The sequence below is a fragment of the Coptis chinensis genome, chromosome 5 (assembly GCF_015680905.1).
Source record: "Coptis chinensis isolate HL-2020 chromosome 5, ASM1568090v1, whole genome shotgun sequence".
Classification (NCBI taxonomy): Eukaryota; Viridiplantae; Streptophyta; class Magnoliopsida; order Ranunculales; family Ranunculaceae; genus Coptis; species Coptis chinensis.
The window spans coordinates 18,908,797-18,923,404 of NC_141460.1; the positions used below are offsets into that span (position 1 = coordinate 18,908,797).

Consider the following 14,608-nt stretch of genomic DNA (forward strand, 5'->3'; position numbering starts at 1 on the left):
ACGCTCGCCTTCTCTTTTGTTTATACACAGGAGCCCGCCCTTACCTTAACAAGACCTCCAATTTTTTAAATTTTCTGTGGTTTTCCACACTCACTTCCAGGAGTTTAGTAGTGTATTTGGTTGCTATAAAATCTCCTCAAATCATACCAGAGCAGTCCTTTGAAGAATTGCTCAAGAGCGACACCTATGGATACTGGTTCCGTGACTTGATTATGCAGGCAGGATGGTAACCTCTAATGGTAAGTGCTGATGAAACTTATTCTCCTGCACTTACTGCTTATTTCTATGATCATTGTAACTTATTTATCAATCGGATAGGGAACAAGTGTTCTCTATCACCATTGATGATGTAACAATGGACTTAACCAAGTTTTTGTTAGCCTTTGCTATTAGACTATCTATGCCTGCTGAAATCCAAAACTCATGGGGCTATATGGCTAATAATATCTATATCTACAACTATAAGTATTTACATGAGACCTATGGGGTAGGGATTTTTCGTATAGAGGACCAAAGGTAATATAACGTAGCCCTTGGTAGCTTGTCCCTTAACATGCACTACACCATAATAAGATATTTGTAACACAGACCTTTTTTGCTTTGCAATGGTTATTTACCGTTAGTAAGTTGCCAATGCTATATAAGCGTTAGAAATGTTATAAAGCGTTACTTTATTTCGGTGAATTTAAGGAATTAATTGGTAACGCTTAAAAATCATGTGAGAAGTGTTGCAAACTAAAATCTTGAAATATAAAACATAACTTTAATCTCTCCTCTCTCTCTCTCTCACCGCTGCTACACTCTCCAGTCTCCTCCCTCTCTCTCTTTGCCCACACACACTCTACCAACTCAGAAGAAGAGTTTTCAGATCCAGATTATTCAAAGTAATAATTTATCTGTATAGTTAATAATCCTTCCTTTGATTACTTTTCTCTGAGTTGTATACAAAAGCTACTCTTGTGAAATTGTTTGTGTAAAAAAATAATGGGGGATTATCATTTTGTGTATAAAGATTTAGAAGGAACATCAACACAATGGGATGACATACAAACTAAGCTTGGCAATTTAGCACCAAAACCTCCAGTTTTCAAACCACCCACTTTCACTCCCTCAAATTCCAAACCAAAAGACAAATCATGGATTGACAATAAAATCGAAGATGAATTAGAAGATCTAGAGGACAATACTAATCTAGATGATGACTGCTTTCTAGAAAAATACCAGAAGAAATGGTTGGCAGAAATGAAAGAAGCTACAAAAGTGTCCAGATTTGTACGTGAAGTTTCACAAGCGGAATCTGATGTTTGGGTGTAATAAGAGCCCAAAACTGTAGTTTTAACCCCTTAACAATCGTACTTTTAGACCAATTATGTGAATAATAAGTAAGAGTTAACACTGATTACGTGTTTTTATGCATTTCAGGCTTCAAAGTCCATTATGTGCAGAAATGTGCCACTTTAGCGAGATAAATGAGCAAAGGTCGGTTACTAAGGAGTTCCGTGATTAAAGGCCAAGATTCAAGAAGATAAAGCCTTTCTAAAGCCTCGGTCAAAAGCTGAAAAGTCGACGCGGGCAGAAACAACACACAAGTCAGCAGAACTTCCGAAGGCCGTATCTTTGGACTCAGACCTCAGAATGGGGCCTACCTTATGTCAAAACGACCGGCTCGGAAAGAGATTTCCAATGGACTAAGCCTTGACCCAATCAGAGGAGCAAAGTGGACAAAAAGTCTGTTGAAGCCAACTGCAACTGAAGAGGCCTTTTCGGACTGAAAGAATTGGGTTTTGGGCCTGATTCTCTGGCCCAAAACATGGCTCCAAGCCCATGCACGATTATGGATCTGAAAGTATAAAAACCAAAGTTTAGCTCTTTGTTAATGGTAGCTAGTTAGACCTAAAATAATATAGATAATTCTAGATCTGTTTTCATTAATTAAATTAAGCTTTAGTTCCATTTTCAATTCTTGTTTTAGATTAAGTCTTTGAATCATTGTTCTTGATTGATTAGATAAATAAAATAGTTGTTTTATCAATTTCGAATTGTGTTATTTCAATCTATTAGATCTAGTTTTAATTATTGTTGGTTACCATCTCTTAGTTGTTAATTAGAATTTAATCATTGTTTAGTTTAGATTAGTAATTTTCGAATCTTGATAATATGTTTAGTTTAGATTCATATGGGAATGATTGCGGAATGATTCAAGGCTAAAACCTCAATTAGAGGGGTTGATGAAGCCTTGATGAAAACTTGGTGGTATAGTGTAGAAGCATTGTAGAATCTATTCCAATCTAGAAGGTCGTGATTCGCCATGAGAATGGGTGGACGACCTCACATGCTAGTTAGTACTCGGTAGAAATGCCATGAACACTAGGGATTAGAACTCAAATTTTTGCCGCGGAGAGAACGTAAGAATCGAGATACAAGAATCTATGTTAGGCTATTAAGTTGGATTCGAGGTGGATTCAATTCCCTCTAATCCTTTATCTAGATTCAAGCACAATCATATTTCCATAGCATTAAGTAGTTAAATTCAAGTAATCAAAATTCAGTAAGTATCATAGTATATCACCTTCGTAAAGCTCTCATTGACTTAAGACTGAGTAATTAGATTAGAAAACATTACATGCTAGAGCACTAGGAGTGGAACGAATTCGTTACTCCACTCTATTTCGATAGACTTGAGAGTAGGAAACTTTGATAAATATAGACACATAAATAGTTTTAGTTTACTTACGTTTTGAGTTTCATCGTTCATTTCGTAGGTAGATTAATCAATTTTATGTTTATCAAATGGCGCCACTGCCATCTTAGTTGCACTTTAGCATTGTTTTCATAGTAGAATTAGTCATTTTTAATTTCCATTAAACCCACCCACCCTTTTTGATTCATCTTGTGGTTGTCCATTTCAGCGTTGAAAAAGTTCAAAAAATATACACGAGCGACCGGCGCTGCGCGCCTATACTGAGAACCGAGCGCGACCGCCCTCATACCCAGTAGCGACCCGCCCTCGATTATGGACCTCGGCGCGACCAGCCCTCATACCAAAGCGCGACCAGCTCACTTCTTGGACTAGGAGCGACGACACGCTTCTATGCGAGCGACTGCGCTCTAAGCAAAATTTTGCGGATTTCTGAGGTTTGTTTGAACTTCGATTTTTTTAGTTCTTGGTGTTCTAACTTGTTATTTACATTGAACACGCGTAAACAAGATGCTATTCATAAGCGAAGCAAGGACGCTTATCGGTATTCCTTTCTTCCATACCTTGCATCTCCGGTTAGAGGTTTCTACTAGTATATATCAGAATTGTTTGGAGTGTTGCATGTTTAGTTAAGTTCGACTTAGTCTTGCATGAGATTAAGGTGCGGTCGAAGAAAAACAACTAACGTAATTACACGGCAACGCGTCAACAAACAAGTCTATCTAGTTTCCCACCCACTACACCTCTAGCTACTATTTCACACACACCACCGATATTTATGGAAAGAAAGAGAGACTCCTCTCTCGACTTTTATAAAGCCTTGGCGATAGCCCTAAATCTTGCATCGTTCTAGCAGATTCCGGTGGGGATTTCCGCATCCCCAAAATATATTTAATTTGTTACCCGTTTTTCATGGTTTAGACCATGAAAAACCTTATCAGCACATGCGTAGGATTGAACAAGTCCTTACAACATTCCACCATCCTACGGTTGGTGCGGAACAAATTAAATTGAGGGTATTCCCTTTCACCTTAGCTGATAAGGCGTCTTGGTTAAGCTGCCCAAAGCCTAATTTTTGTGGACTCGTGGGCCAAACTTGTTCACTATTTATGGAACATTTTACCCCCCCTAAAGACGGATGAAATGCTTTCCAAGATTCACTTCTTTCGACAGAATCCTCATGAATCATTTTCAGAGGCTTGGAATCGTTTCACCGATCTCCTTATAGAGTGTCCACACCATCACCTAGCAAAAGACACGTTAGTTCGTGCCTTTTTCAAAGGACTTCTACACCACCATAAAGAAGTCCTAGACATAATGAATGGGGGTAGTTTCCTAAGTAAAGGAGCCTCAGAGGCATATAAATTTTGGAAGATCAGACTTAAGCGTAATAATAATGGGGGGTAGTGACGATTACTCCCGCTCCGTTAGTTCTTCTTCAACAGTTAAGGCTACCAGTATGTTTGAGGTTAAATCAGATCCTGAGCTTAAAACTCTAATTGAATCGGTCACTAAAAGGTAGAGGCCATTTCGTACAACAAAAGCCTATCCCCGTCATGAATGTAAATTCAAATCCATGTAGTTTCGTTGGAGTCCCGAGCATCCCGACTCCCATCGTCCTATAGCCTATGAACATTCTTGTTCCATTAATAGTGAACCTAACACCCTTGGAGACAAAATCCCAACTTCGGTTGGAGAAATAACCAACAAGTCACACCTACAGGTACAATAATCAATATGTTAGTTAAACATACGGTTTAACCAAGCTCCACCACAACAACAAGGACGGGATCGGGGTAAATATAATAATTATAACAACCAAAGCTTAACTGGACAAGGTCAAGCACAAGGTCAATGTAGTTATAATAATTATAATGCTAATAGAGGTATCGTTCCGGTAAATAATAACTATCACAATCCGCCCATAAATAATCAATGCTAGATAGTTCCAATCACACCACCCGTAACTACTACACCCACACAACCGGATCGTCTTGACACCTTCATACGAGTGAGCCAACAACTTTTCCAAACCATGGCTCAATCTAACCAACACATTCTACAATCCGTTAATAATTTAAACCAACAGTTAGCCCAAGAGAAAGCCCAACCAAAAGGCGTGTTTCGGGGCCAAAGCGATACCCAACCCTAGAACGGCAAACCACGGCCTTTTGAGGTAAACGATAATACTAGTACGGAAACTACAACCGTAGGTGAGCTAAATGCCATCACCACTCTCCGTTCGGAAGAGTGGTTGATAACAAAGTAACTATGCCTATAGTTACCCCATCGATACTCCCTACACGGATATCGAACTAGATACGAAATAGAAACCGAAGAACCTACCACCGTAGAGAGGTACCGGTTAAACCACAACCTAAGAAACGAAAGCCAAGGTTACACATCAAGTCGAGCCATACGCTAAATATAGAAGCGAAACCACCGTTCCCTAAAAAATTAGCCATGCTAACCAGGGATACTAACTTTGAGGAGATTAGGAACGTTTTCAAAAATCTAACGATAAACCTTCATTTTCTCGAAGCAATTAAAAAGCTACCTAATCACGCTAAGTTTCTTAAAGAGTTGTGCACTACTAGGCGTAAGACCAACATACCTAAAGACGCCTTTATAACTGAACAATTCCCAACTTTATCCGAAAATAATGGAATTGTTAAGTACAAGGACCCTGGTCGTCCTACTGTACAATGCACCTTAGGAGATTCTCACACGACGACCGCGACCGCTAGACACGGGGCTAGTGTTAACTTACTCCCATTTTATTTGTATAAACAAATAGGTCTAGAGGAGATGCAACCTACTAAAATGACATTGCAATTAGCTGATCGGTCTATTAAATATCCTAAGGGTGTGGTTGAAAACGTCTTTGGTTAAAGTCTAAAATTTTTACTACCCGGCCGACCGTTATCCTCGACCACGAAGTTACTAACGACTCTGTACCTATCATTTTAGGGCGCCCCTTCTGGCAGCTCACGCTAACGCGGCTCATAAACCGCCGCGATGGTTCGACGTCCTTGTCCTTTGGCCATCTTTACGTTGAGGTAAATGTTTTCAAAACGAGGACCGCGATATCGATTCATCTACAAATGGCGAGGTTAGCATGATCGAGAGCTTAGCTCAAGATTACTTCAAAAACATGTTTCCGGAGAAACAGATTAACAAATTCCTTTCGCCGGAAATTCGACTTTAACAATGACTCCCCGGTAGTAGACAAAATCAAAGAAGAATTCCTGCAACTCTTTTGCGCTTCTTTACCACTTCAGCGAGTCCCCCTTTGCCAACACAGCCATTCATCCCTTGATGCTATGGCCGGAAGATGAATTTTTCAATCTCTATCCCGGTGATCCTTTTGACCCACCTATTGAGGAATGTCTTGCATATATCAAGATTTCTGATGATATGGACTTGAGAGCTCTAGCTGAGAATCATTCACCTTCCATCACCAATATTCCCCTCCCTCCACCTTTTCAAAGGAACCTCGAGTTTGCACTCGATCCTTTAGTTTCTCCTGTGCTTCATGATTTTTTAAATCCACCTAATAAACAAATACTTCCCAAGGATAAACCACTTGACACCTTCATTTTCAGACTTGAGATAGTCCCTAACTACATCATGAATGAGTTTTGTGCTAAACCCACATCCTCATTTTTTCCATGCTTTCCCTCTAAAACTTATCCCAATCCACCATATTTTCCACAACCATTCACTTTTCCACACTTATTCACTAGGACACCCTCTCGTTCAAAGATGAAACATAAGGTGCATGCTCGGTTATGTTATAGGTCTATCCGACTTCGCTTTCATTCCACTAGGCTGCGTCGTAGGAAATCTTGGTGCTTGATTATGTTTGGATATGTTTTCTGTGATATTTATTTATGGAATGATCCACAACTATTTCGGTTGTTGATATATGATAAACTGCATATTCATACATATGTTTAGATAAGTCTAGGGAATCTGACTTTAAAAGACCCAAGTTTTCGTACAATACCAACGTTCTGGAGTCTAGGCCAAACAAAATTTTCAAACTTAAAAAGAGTTTTCCAATTTTGTTTGGGGGTGGCGTATTTTGGTATTCATTTCAAATCATGTTGCCACCCTAAGCCTGTAATGTTTACTCCAGTAGAGTTTGTGTTAGTTAGTACGATACCGGTTTAATTGTGCTTCATATTATCGTATCATCTTTACAATATTTCATTACAGTGCGCCAATTTTGCCACGTTTCTATGGTAAATTCTTTCCTTATCTCTTTACACTTTGAGGACAAAGCGTTCGATTGTTTGGAGGTGGGATAGAAACATTTGCAAAAATTAGACACCTTTAGGATGTAAATTACGCACTTTTATTTATAAAATGTTAAAAATTATAAAAATTAGTTAGTTACATAATTTAATTGTGCTATTGAATTGTTTCATGAACCCCCTTCTCCCAAATTGTTTGGGGGTGATATAGAAACACGATGTAAATGTTAAGCACATATTAGGTTATATATTACGTATTGTTTGTCTTAAAAATAATAAAAATAAAAATAAAAAGTTTATGCTATACACTTAGGAATATTGGTATTGTTTCTTTCTCTATGCTCTTAATAATCTAGAAGTCTCACGTAGCTTTTGCATTAGAATAGTTTTTAGAAACTTAGGTTAATATGTAGGTAATAATCGTTGCATCTATCTATAAATATATTACATGAGTATCTATGATTATTTGGTAGTAAGTTTCTAAAATCTAGGCTAGAGTACTTATTCTACAAATCTTGTGAGAATATAGCCTAAAGTCTTATATGAGTGAAACATTTGAGAAATGACACAAGGGAGAAGTATATTCCGAATAGAGAAATCACACATCCACTTGCTTGACCACTATACCATGTCCTAAGAGAGAATTTAGGCCCTTTTTGGATCGATATAGCTAGAAATTCGACCTAAGTATATATTTTCCGCTAGTCACCCTAATCGAGCCTTTTATTAGCCCTTTCATAAACCACAAATCCTTTACCCCTGTTAAAAAAAATCAACCTACCCAATTTAGATAAGTCCGAGAATAGAATAAGGAAGAAAGAAAGAAGAAAAACATGTGTAAACAAAAGTTAGTTAATTGCTTCAGAAAATAAAGAAAAGAAGTTTCCATCCAAAGAAAAGAAAAATAAAAATAGAAATAAAATAAAAACTCCAAAAAAATAGAATAAAAGGAGTCAAAAGCCAAAGAAAAAGGAAAAAAAATATGGCTAAGGATGGAAACAAAGTGTAGAAGCAAAAGTAAATAACAAGGTTTTCTCTAGTTACATAATATGAAGACTCTATTATCTCAGACTTGTCCCTTTTGAATATCCATTTCCTTCCTTCTTAAACCATCTCCTAATCCCCGCAACACCTAATAAAGACCTCTAGCTCAATTAGGAATAGGTTAGTAGGATAGTAAGTGGCAGATGTGTTTGATCAACTTCGGCTTCCTTGTGTGTCATTGAGATTGTAAGGTAAAGTATGCCTTTGCTGACAATTGGAGTAGCAAAACTTGAGTGGAAAAATCGAGTGATTTTTGTCTTGACTTTTATGTGAGAACCTACTTAAGGGCGCTTATTCCAAAGTTTGAGAAACGGACATTCTGCATTTCATAGCATTACTCATTGTATATATGTTTATTCATAGATGATTGATTATTATGCATATATTAGCTTAGGTTTCGACATGATTATTCTGTATTCATTTCTAGTAAGATGTATAGATAATTGAGACATAAATAAGGAAACAATAGTTTTATTTCTTAGTCATTATAGTATAGATGAAGTTTGTGAGTACCTTCACTGGAAAACTCTCACGAGGCTATAACTCGTCCACTAAGGAATTTCTAGTGGTTTAAGGCCTTGTTGCATATGGTCAATGCAATCGCACTCAGCAAAACGAGAGTAGATACAACTCCATTTTTGGTCACTTATTCTAATTTCTCATCTTTGCTTGAGGACAAGCAAAATGCTGTTTGGGGGTGGTTTGATAAGAGCCCAAAACTGTAGTTTTAACCCCTTAACAATCGTACTTTTAGACCAATTATGTGAATAATAAGTAAGAGTTAACACTGATTACGTGTTTTTATATATTTCAGGCTTCAAAGTCCATTATGTGCAGAAATGTGCCACTTTAGCGAGATAAAGGAGCAAAGGTCGGTTACTAAGGAGTTCCGTGATTAAAGGCCAAGATTCAAGAAGATAAAGCCTTTCTAAAGCCCGGTCAAAAGCTGAAAAGTCGACGCGGGCAGAAACAACACACAAGTCAGCAGAACTTCCGAAGGCCGTATCTTTGGACTCAGACCTCGGAATGGGGCCTACCTTATTTTAAAACGACCGGCTCGGAAAGAACTTTCCAATGGACCAAGCCTTGACCCAATCAGAGGAGCAGAAGTGGACGAAAAGGTCTGTTGAAGCCAACTGCAGCTGAAGAGGCCTTTTTGGACTGAAAGAATTGGGTTTTGGGCCTGATTCTCTGGCCCAAAACATGGCTCCAAGCCCATGCACGATTTTTGGATCTGAATGTATAAAAACCAAAGCTTCACTCTTTGTTAATGGTAGCTAGTTAGACCTAAAATAATATAGATAATTCTAGATCTGTTTTCATTAATTAAATTAAGCTTTAGTTCCATTTTCAATTCTTGTTTTAGATTAAGTCTTTGAATCATTGTTCTTGATTGATTAGATAAATAAAATAGTTGTTTTATCAATTTGAATTGTGTTATTTCAATCTATTAGATCTAGTTTTAATTATTGTTGGTTACCATCTCTTAGTTGTTAATTAGAATTTAATCATTGTTTAGTTTAGATTAGTAATTTTGAATCTTGATAATATGTTTAGTTTAGATTCATATGGGAATGATTCTTGGAATGATTCAAGGCTAAAACCTCCATTAGAGGGGTTGATGAAGCCTTGATGAAAACTTGGTGGTATAGTGTAGAAGCATTGTAGAATCTATTCCAATCTAGAAGGTCGTGATTAAGCCATGAGAATGGGTGGACGACCTCACATGCTAGTTAGTACTTTCGGTAGAAATGTCATGAACACTAGGGATTAGAACTTCGAATTTCTTGCCGTGAGAACGTAAGAATCGAGATACAAGAATCTATGTTAGGCTATTAAGTTGGATTCGAGGTGGATTCAATTCCCCTCTAATCCTTTATCTAGATTCAAGCACAATCATATTTCCATAGCATTCGTAGTTAAATTCAAGTAATCAAATTCAGTAAGTATCGTAGTATATCACCTTCGTAAAGCTCTCATCGACTTAAGACTGAGTAATTAGATTAGAAAACATTACATGCTAGAGCACTAGGAGTGGAACGAATTCGTTACTCCACTCTATTTCGATAGACTTGAGAGTAGGAAACTTTGATAAACATATATCATCTTAATAAGTTTTAGTTTTACTTGCGTTTGTAAGTTTCATCACTTTATTTCGTAGGTAAAACTATTGAATTTTATGTTTTATCAGGGTGGTTGTGTTTTTATATAAGGAAGGGTAAGTTTAAGTCTTTTTTTATGGTTTGAAAAAGTTTTATAGTTTAATTACAACAACTTATTTATTGTTATTGTTTGTGGTTATTGGGTAGGATTGCAAATGTAGGGTAGTTTTGAATTGTTTGGAGGAGTTAGCTACCAAGTATCTAATGACAAAATTTGTTAAGATTGTGTTGACTGATTGTATTCAGAATTACCGGGATCGGAATCTTCCTACTCTTTTGGTGTATAATAATGGTGCTGCATGTTAAAGCTACTTATGTCGGGATGCTTCATTTTGGAAGGAGATGTACGCCAGAAGGTATGTTCTACTTTGTTATTTTATCATGCACAATAATTATAGATTTACAATAAATGGAAGAGAATAATGAAAAAGGTGTAGGGTGTAATGTGTTCCTTTATAGCAAACTTATTTCAACAATTAGCTGTGCCTCAATGGTTATTCATCAATGGATTCATTCATAATATGTGGTGTAAATATGGTAGAGTGAACATCAAAAGGAGTTGGTGGAAGTTGAATATTGAATAATGAGGCATTTGTTCCACCTTATTAATGCTTATTAGAAATGTAGTCCACTTATGAAACCAGTTATCATGGCAAATAGGTTGTTTGGTTAGGATATTTGTTCAGATTTTTGTCTCTTATATTTCTGACTAATAGAATCATAGGATACAGCGAGTTAAGAATTTTATAAAGTATATTGCTCATCTTATATAATATATACTATAAGGAATCTACCTACCAAAATTGTAAAAAGAAGACAACAAGGAGAGGGGTCTCGTTTTCCTGCTGCTATGTGGTTGCTTGAATTAGTTCATTCCCTAGACCAGGGTATAATGTGTTCCTTTAAGCGAACGTATTTCAACAGTTAGCTGTGCCTCGATGGTCTTCCATAGGGATCACGAGGTATAATAGTGGGCAGCTACTATTTCATCAGTAGGACGCTGATTTATCAGAAAGATCAAGCTATGGTTCATCCAATTGTTTTCTAAGTAGGTGATATGCCATATGATGTTTAACATGAGAAAAAGAGGATAAAAGGTGGTTTGGTGAGGAGAAAGGTATTTTTTTTACTTTTTCAAAAATATTTTGGATTTCCTTAAAATATTGTTATGCACTTTTTTTTAGGGCAATAAATGAGGGGAGAATAAACTTAGCAGAGTTTTGGTACTGTTAGGAAAGAGAGGGAATCAAAAGAGCACCATGAAATATATTCTAATTATTCCGTATTTGTGCTTCTATTGCTGTTGCGCCCAGGTTGATGGATACAGGCACTTTAGGAATTGCAAACGCTTATAGATTTTGATTTGCTAGATCGAAGCTAGTAGTTGAAACTGTTGTGACCAGAAATGGAGATGGAGCACTTGAGTTTTCCAAGTAAGCACATAAGAAGAGCATCTAGAATCTAGAAATTAGTAATTTCCTTGTCACCTTCCCTTAATAGGCTTTGAAGACTACGTATGCTCATAAAGTGAAGATTCATAATGGCGCAACACAGAAATAGCCCAGATGGCTTAGTTAGTATTACCATAGACTTGGGTTTGAAAATTACTAGTCTAGTTAGCCATTCACTTATCAGAAAGATAAGATAAAATATATTGCTCCTGATCACTTTTGGTGACACTTATTAGATATAGGTAGATAGCATAGTCCTTTGTGTTCAGTGCCTATACTTCTTGAAGAAACCATATGGAAATACTGATAAGAACAAAGAACAGAAATTTGTGCCCTAGGTGGTGCGTTTTGAACCATCTTTGTTTTCCTTGATGCTCATGTTATCTAACTTGAAGTTGTGAACATCTCTCTCTCAGTTCTAATTGCCTCTATATCATGGAAGAGTTTGATTCTTTGGGGTCTTTATTGGTGAACGGTTGCTGGTAGTGGCATTAATAGGAAAGAAGGAGATTCATCAAACATTTACTTCGATTCTTATGAGAGGATTGTGTACTAAGCTATTTATACTAAAACTCAAATTTGCCTCTGATGTCCATTATTGGACAAGAACCTAATGTAGCATCAGAAAAGGGAAGGGAGACACTGAACTTAACTTCTTCATGTGAGTGGAATTTTTCTTGCTTGTTCTTAAAGCTGCTATGTTGCAAGAAAAATCAGGTCAGTTGCTCTTGATCCTACAAGGAAAAAGTAGCATCAGGTAGGTGTTAATATTTATATTTACATTTATCTTGAGAAGTATCAACATTATATTTTATGAATGAAAAAATTTATATTTATAAAGAACACAAAGAAACAAGTTCTTCTTTCAATATGCATTGTCAATAGATTGTTCAAGACGACCAATCATAAAAGATCAAACCCTTTTCTTTTTCGATTACAAGGAGAATGATTAAAAACTTCTTAATCCATAGTGAACTAAAATTTTTTATGGGGCTCACAAGTCAAAAGGCCCTCTTTTGGTATACTGGGCAATCTTGTCTAAGTGAAAAGACAAATAGATACATATATTTTTACTTTTTTTTGTTCCTATTTTTATTTTAACCCAAACAGGATTTTGTGGCTGTAATCCTAGCGATTGTAATTAAATTAGTACCAAGACGAGAACTCCCTCCTGTTTAGAATTAAGCATCGACCATTCCAATTATACATTGATCGATATTCCTATCCTACCCAGATCACAAATGGATTATGTAATGTCATCGATACTCGATTCGGTTTGTGAGAAATAGAGTAAAAAATATGATTCTTTTATGAATCATTAGAAATTAGAAAGGAAGCAAGGGGTTGTTAAACATTAGATTCTTAAACAGATTTAATTTTAAAAGAACAATCTTTATTTTGATAAAATTGGACTGCGGAAATATCTGCTGATATAACATCTGGCGTTGATCCTATCCTTGCTATGAGCTCTCTTGGGCTATGGTTCAGGTCAACAGTTACTGAGTTTTTCGAGAAACCTCCTATAGTGATTCAGGTAGTTTTCTCCTTCTTCCGTGAACTTGATCTGGAGTGTCTCATTCCTTTCCTTTCGTTGCTTGCAATACCCGAGCTCCCTGCTTCTACTAGAGATGCCTCTTCACTTGTTATATCCGCTGGAGCATCCTTGACTATTCATTTATCTAACTATCATTTGTTGCGGTAACTCAATATATTCTATTATATGGTCGAGTAGTCAGAAGGAAATTATAAGAATCTTTTTCTTTATCTTTGCACTGATAGGACTGTAATAATTTGCTTAGTCTCATTTGTTTTCAACATCAGATGGATAATGTGTTTGAAAGAAACTTTTTCTTTGGCCTTTAGATGGTATTGGGCTCGTTATAGCTTGCCTTTTTTTACGCTGATTTGTGGGTTTTGAGAGTCGTGATAAAAAACTAGTAATATAAGCTAAGGGTGATTACCAGATCGGCTGGATTAGTATGTTTCTGACTAAACAAAAGGGCAACCTTCCTCTTTAAGGTCCCGAATCCGATGCTTTGTCCCCAAGTGTGTCGTGTGTGGTAATAAGAATCCTTTAGGCAAGGAATTTAAAGCGGGCAAGCCTACCAATATTAGTGAATAAGATGTTACCGTTGATTGCCAAAGAAGCCTAAATATGGCAAGCACTTTAACACCCATGATACACCTTAAGAATCAACAATAATGACAAGATGAGTTCTGTGGGATCAAATTAACTAATGCAATCAGTCTAGTTCATGAGCTTTACCCATTTCTAACCAAGGGGATGTATCGGAAGGAATAACTTCTTTGATTTGCATCTTCTGGTTGCATCTTCTATACTTTATTGCTAAAGTTCATGAGCTTTACCCGTTTCTGGTTGCATCTTATATACTTCATTGCTAAAGTTGCACTTCACCTACACTCGTCATGAGTCTCATCTTCTAGCCTCTGGTAATCATTTTATGGTCTCACAGGCACGGAGTCTTCTTAAACTATACCTCTGGTGGGTATAGTTTATGGCAAGTATTGTTTCTTTTTCTTCTTTAATCTCAATATAGTTTTAGTTATTCATAAATTAAACAATTGAACAATTTTTACGTATGATGTCTCTGATTGAATTATGATCATATTTTAACTTTGCAGGGAAACTGGAACTACTTTGTTGCCGCCCGTTCAGGATTGCTTGGAAAATCATATAGAAATTTGTAACCCTTAGTAAATCTGAATTTGTAACCCTCAAAACTCTTTTGAAGTTATATATATGGTTCAATGAATATAATATATTTTTCAGGCGTTTTCTTGTGTTTATTTAACTTGTCAAATGATATGAAAAAGCATTGGTAATTTTATTTGTTTCTATATGAAAACAGGAGGTGCAGGTTTAGGACAAGAAAAAAATTAAAATAATTTTTTTTACCATATCAACACATTAGTAACGGTTATAAACCGTTGCAAAGCAAAATATAAATATTAAAGCATCCATCAATAATCATT

At 36.5% G+C, this 14,608-nt stretch overlaps 1 long non-coding RNA gene and 1 pseudogene across 1 annotated transcript; both read left to right on the forward strand.

The window, feature by feature from the left end:
• The first annotated feature begins 803 nt into the window (after nucleotides 1-803).
• Nucleotides 804-11,331, forward strand: LOC147496990 (uncharacterized; annotated as a pseudogene).
• Nucleotides 11,332-11,480: 149 nt separating this feature from the next.
• LOC147496991 (uncharacterized) lies at nucleotides 11,481-14,393 on the forward strand. Its single transcript, XR_015196688.1, has 2 exons — nucleotides 11,481-14,137; nucleotides 14,258-14,393. It is a non-coding gene; the product is annotated as an uncharacterized LOC147496991 (long non-coding RNA).
• The last annotated feature ends 215 nt before the right edge of the window (nucleotides 14,394-14,608 follow it).